Raw genomic sequence first — 6,140 nt, 5'->3', positions numbered from 1 at the left:
CGCCCATTTTCATAGTAGCATTGTTCACAATATATAAAACATGGAATTCATTGAAAAATGAATTAGATAAACAAAATGTGGTATATGTATACAATAGAATATTATTCAGCCTTTAAAAGGAAGGAAATTCTGATATATACTTCAACTTGAATAAACTTTGAGGACATTATACTAAATGGAATAAGCCAGTCATCAAAAGACAAATGCTGTATGATCCCACCTAGATGAGTAGTAAAATGACAGGGACGGAAAGTAGAAGGGTGGAGCCAGGGGCAGGGGGCAGAGGAGGACGTGAGGAGTTATTTTTTGATGAGTATAAAATGTCAGTTTTTGAAGATGAAAGAGTTCTGGAGATGGACGGTGGTGATGATTGCAGAACAGTGTGGATGTACTCAATGCCACTGAATCGTATTCAGAAATGGTGAATATAGTAAATTTTGTTATGCGTTTTATTACAATAAAAAAACCTTCATCAAATGCTTTGAAAATAAAGACTAAAGTTTACTCCAAGATGCTAAAAAAAATGGCTAACGTTTAAATACCAGAGAAAACCAAGTAGGGCTAAGCTAGGAAAGTATTATCAATATAATTGATCATTAGAAAGCATTTCAAAATTTTGGAGAAGAATTGATCATTTGTAACTTGATTCGACAGTTAATTACCAGCAGAAAATAGAAACTTCTAACCTGAATATTCTTTCTATCATTCCAGGATACCTCTCCTAATCCTTAAAAAAAAAATCTCAATTGCCTGAAAACTCTCATGGTTACTCTCCTGTCCCATCCCCTGCCCCACCCATTCACAAAAAGTGTGACTTAAAGCACATTCCTACTTCATACGTCAGTGTCCGAAGAGATGTTCATGTCAGTTAATGTAATTATAAGCACTTGTTTTTTAAAGAGGTAATTTATTAGGGCAGCAGATGTCTTTCCCATGAAACGCCCAGGTTCCATGATGTTCACACATATGACATATTTTATGATCACAGTCATGTGATTGGGAGGAAGCTAGAGAGTATGAGACTAATAAGCTCTCATTTAGTAAGGAATTTTCCATAAATTTTATTTTTGGTATTTTCTAACCAGTGGTGTCATCAGTGGTGACGGTGTGTTACATAAAGGCTGGAATTGGCAGCCACTGTGTTAAGACGTGAAATGCAAATGACTGACTTAACTCTGTGGATAGTTGGCAGCCAGGGATGACATTTTGGGAGTCTATTCAAGGACACCATTATTCTGGGCAGGACTCGAAGTCTCCATTTGCAAACCAGATAAATAAATACCATGTAGAGGAGTTACAGACTCTGTATACAAAAGAAGTTGGTAGGAGAAACAAAACAAAGCAAAACACCTTTTTTTTTTAATATAGGAATTGTGTAAAATTATCTGAAAATTTGATTTTCTTGCAGGAAAGGTACTTATGAGTAAATAACTTAAACCCATGTGATAGGTAAATGAAAATACTCACATTGTAATAATTAGACTAGGTTTGGCTGCAGATAGAAATTCTAAAACAACATTGGCATAAACACAGAGTGTATTCTCTCATTAAACAGAGCTGAGTATATTGTCACCCTGTAAGATGTGAATTTTGCTACTAAAGCAAAAGCAGAGAATTAATATCACAAAACAAAATCACAGTCTTGGCCACATCTTCCAAAAATGGAGTATATTATTCTTGAAATGAAAATCCTTCAAAGTAGATCTCATTCCAGTGGGTAAGTTTTCTATGGTCTTGACACTAGACCAAGAATCAACATCCTTGGATTCTTTCGTTAACTTAAGCTCTGAAACATTTTGATCATTTATTTAAGATCTGTGGGTCAGTTTCCTTGACTCTGCTCTCTAAAGTGGATGATAGAAAAGTAATGTACACAAAAGTATTATAGGCGTAAAGAAGCGTTCATAAATTCAATAATAATAGTTTTGAATACAGAATCATGTCAAAGCTTGCTTAAAAATCCCCTAATCCAATTTATTTAAGAAATTATCCTCTTTGCTTGTGTTTTGCTACCTTCCACTTAGGGCAAATTTATCTTTCGCCAATTGTTAAATTATAGTTATTAAATTTTAATAATTCTATATCATTATATCTCTCACTTTACAGGAGACACACAAACAACAATTGAGAAAGGTAAGCTAGATTTTGGTATCAAAATATTCTATGAGGATTAAAAAAAAAGATTTCTTTGAACCTAATCTTTGTGATGAATTACATTCTCTCTTGGATTGTAGTCAACAAGAGCAAAACATAGAACCTTCCAAGAACAGGATTCAAACGTCTTTTAAGAGGGAAAAGGGAATTGCCTGTGTTTCAAAATAAGCAAACTACAAACGAGTCTATTCACTTAGTGACAACTACAGAGAATGGCGTCATATCACAATTTATTGTTACTAAGAATGAAAACGGGTGCTAATTTAACAGCCGTACACAAACGCCACCCGATAATTAACAGCAAAGCCACCCAGTATGAGTGATATGCTCGATAGATCCTGAGACCCAGAAATCTTTCCATTTGTAAGATGGGGTTAGAATATCCCAAGATTTCTCCTCTTCTAAGACAACTTCCTCTGGGTATAGGAGAAGCAATGTGGACCATTATTTGCTATCTCTAGTGGGACAGTATGTTGTGTATTAATGACACGTTGTATTATTGCAGTGTATTGTTTATCTGGGCTCAAGCTTTTTCCCTCTCTCATTCAGATGGCTTGGCGACAGGCACCCTGATTGGAATCACTGTCGGGGTCTTACTAGCCATCGGATTCATTGGTGGGATCATCATTGTGGTTGTGCGAAAAATGTCGGGAAGGTACTCGTAAGTAAATAACTTACACCCATGTGATAGGTTAATGAAGATGGTCACTTTAGGGCTCCAACCTTTGAACTAATAGAAACCTCTAAATGAAGGTCATAGTCAGAAGCCCCGTCTCTCCATAAGTACTACATCTGAAGCTTTATCAGAAGGACAAGTGTCTATATAGGCCTTAGAAGTTTCTAAGAAAAAAGTCACAGTCAGAGGTGGCTCTTTGGTTGAGTCCTATTGAGATCTGACCAGATTTGACCTCTTCTCTTCATTTTCCAACTAACTGAACTTGAGAGAGAAGCCAAACCAAGGTTGAACTTGAGACCTAGTCGTGCTGCTCCCGATCATCACAGGTGGGAGGTTTCCAGCAGAGTATCTCCTGCAGGGCCCAGCTCCATTCTGACGAGGGAATCTACTGGTGGTGGGGCCCTTCCTCCATCCTGCCCTGCCGCCCCCGCCCCCATGGTCTCATGCTCCTAGCACTGATTGTCCAGAAGGGGAAGGAATTTCTTCTCTTTATTAAAACTTCCTAAGAATTCAGAGCACTCGAATTCATAGCCAGAGGAAACACTTTTGCTTATTTCTGTTGGGGAGGTGACATATGAATGGGGAGCAGGGAAAGTGGGGAGAGGGCAAATGCTTTACAATGTGGGGAGGGGGAGGTGTTGAGAAACACGAGTGTCCGTACGGTCCCAGATTTATATGTTTGGAAATGCCCGGGAATCTGACTCTGACTGTGTGAGGACCAGGCGTGGAGGAAGAATGAGCAGGAAGAAAGAGCACGGGTCCCAGAACGGGAAGATGCAGAGCACAGGACAAAGAGGAACCTGACTCACGGGATTGCTCTTCCCAGTGCCAGTAAAAGAAGTGACACTCACCTTTCCCTTTGTTTTCACAGGCCCTAAAGAGCCGAAGAATTGTGTCCTTCTGCCAACATGTTTTCAAAAGAGAGTTTCCGGCGCCCCCGCCCCCCTGTCCCCCCGAGCATGTGGGAGAAGATGATCCATAGAAATGCTTGGCCAGCCCACTCAAGATCCATGGTGATTCCTCTACTTGCCAACAGTAACCGAAGGAAAGATCATTCGCTTGCTTCTCCAAGCATTTGTCTTTTGAGAATTTTTTTTTTTAAATGTAAATTTTGTAAAAGATGACTTAAAAGACAACGTGCATAGGAAATGGAGCAAAACTGTGTCAATAGATTCATAACTAAGATAGATAATGTAATTCCATCGATGTTAGAAACTGTAATCACGTCTTTGGTCCGACCGTTCACTGTTATTGTCAAAATGCAAAGGAATCTGAAAATATTTATGCCAGCAGAGTCCTTGGGTCTAGTGTTAGGTCAGTAAATGCCATGAGCATTTTTGCAATTTCCGATCTGTTGAAATGTACACATTCTGGTCCGGTTTGGTCTACTTTTAAAGCCTGACTTGGTGTGAATAACGAAGTAGGAAATCGAAACAGGGGTAAATATGTAATGAGCAACTGTCTCTTGCTGTCAGATAAATAACTTCCAAGGCATTTATTTTAGATCATAAACAGGAAATCCATACTTTGGAGAAGCCATTTTGTTTATCACAGCAAGGCCACCGGGCAGCCTGTAGACTTGCTTTACTATCTTCTTCCATGATGACTTGATGACTCTCACTTGCCCCCTCCACTTCCCTCAGACGACAGGGAGCCAGAACTAAGGGGGTGGCTATCTCTCGTTTCCATGACGTAACTCCTTCAGATTGGCTGCTTTGTTCTGGAACATGGAGACCTCAGCCCCGATGATGGCCGGGGAGGCTGCTGGAAGCCTAGTGGTGCCCGAGACCCACTCGTTCCAGAAACCAAGAATCCCAACCAGAAGGAGACCCTGTCTGTGCCTCTGGCAGGGAAAATAGAACCTGCCAGTTTTCTAACATTTATTTTCTGTCTCAGAGGAAAGCTGTGGGAAGCAACACTAATCCTGTAAGATATAAATTTTTAAAAAGCAGTGGGTTTAAAAATAGAAGGTATTCTCCATCTTCATGATATACCACCTATTTCTATGGGGTTATAATTAAAAAGATCACACTAAAGGAGCCTAAGCTGCAATTCTGTGTTGGCGACATCCAACCCTTAGTACTTTTCTTCCCAGAGGTCAATTAAATGCTTTTTTCCTGAACAAAAAGTGTTCATACTGAGCAGATGCTCTGTTGTGACTGCACTGGGCAGTTCTGACATCCTCTAAACTTGTACGAGTTCATAAAACAGGAAAAAGTAAACTGTTAAGCGGAAAGCACAGCCTGTTCTTCCCATTTTTCGCAGCGACGTGTGTGTGTTATTTTAAACAGTGCCCTTCTGCTGCCCAAGCCCAGCTGGCCCACCAGACCAGGTTCCCTATTTGAACATCAGCCGATTGAGAGAAGGGGGTTTAGAAGAGCTTGGTGAGCTTATTATCTTTCCGTTTCATCACTCAGATTCCTGAACAGGAGTTGGGAATAACGTCCATTTTGTCTTTCCTGGTCTTCCTTTTTTTCTCTCACTGTGAAAAATAACGGTCCACCCCAAGTCGTACACTGGACCCATTGCCTGCTGGTGACAGGACCGTGGGTCACATCTTAGTCACATCTGTGTTGATGCTCAATGCGGTGTAGACATGTTTTAAAATAAAACAGACGATTGCTTACAACACTGAGTCAGAGCTTTATCCAGTCCGGGTCACACCTGCAGATGTGATGATAAAATATGTCAGCATATGCCTCTTGACTCGATTGGGAGCGAATTATAAATGGTCATAAGAGGTACCTCTGTGGGAAAGAAATGTCACTGCGCCTTTTACCTAGGGCTCTGTCAAAGCGCGTCGGTTAAGATCAAGCAGACGGATGGGATGAGAAGACGGGTGGCACCTTGGGGCTTCTTTTGCCCTTTCTCTGGTCCTAAAGGGTTAATGCGCTTTTGCCTGGCTCCTGATTTCTCTGCAGCGAGGGAGGAGCCAGGTGAGGGAGTGGTAACACCTTGCTTCTGCCAGTGCTCCCTGGGGACCTGACCTCAGGTGTGTCGGGCTTGGCTACATAAGCACAAGAGGTAATAACCCATGAGAGGGTGTTCTAATTGCCTGTGAGTCTGGGAGCATGTTGCCTCAGAATTACTGTATCTGGGATATGTCACTGCTCCTTGGGCCTCAGCGGCAAATGGTTTGTCTGGTCTGGAGGTTGCAGTGGCCAGGTGTTCTGCCTGTGTCCCTCTCTGTCCATCTGTCTGCTCCTCCCCACCCCGACCTGCACTGCTCATAAGAATTCCAGGAGCTAGGAGCAGGAGAGCTGTGGGAGGGTCATGCCTTCCTTATAATAAATACTCAGTTTTGTTAAAT

The 6,140-nt window shown here is 41.3% G+C and overlaps 1 long non-coding RNA gene across 1 annotated transcript; it reads left to right on the top strand.

Moving 5' to 3' along the window:
- Positions 1 to 1,885: 1,885 nt before the first annotated feature.
- On the top strand, positions 1,886 to 5,459 carry LOC107195846. The gene is made up of 3 exons (XR_001517102.2): positions 1,886 to 2,133; positions 2,704 to 2,815; positions 3,702 to 5,459. It is a non-coding gene; the product is annotated as an uncharacterized LOC107195846 (long non-coding RNA).
- Positions 5,460 to 6,140: the final 681 nt, after the last annotated feature.

Source organism: Pteropus alecto, unplaced genomic scaffold (genome assembly GCF_000325575.1).
Source record: "Pteropus alecto unplaced genomic scaffold, ASM32557v1 scaffold125, whole genome shotgun sequence".
Lineage (NCBI taxonomy): Eukaryota > Metazoa > Chordata > Mammalia > Chiroptera > Pteropodidae > Pteropus > Pteropus alecto.
The sequence above is the reverse complement of the archived record's forward strand: the minus strand, read 5'-3'. Positions and strand labels throughout refer to the sequence as shown.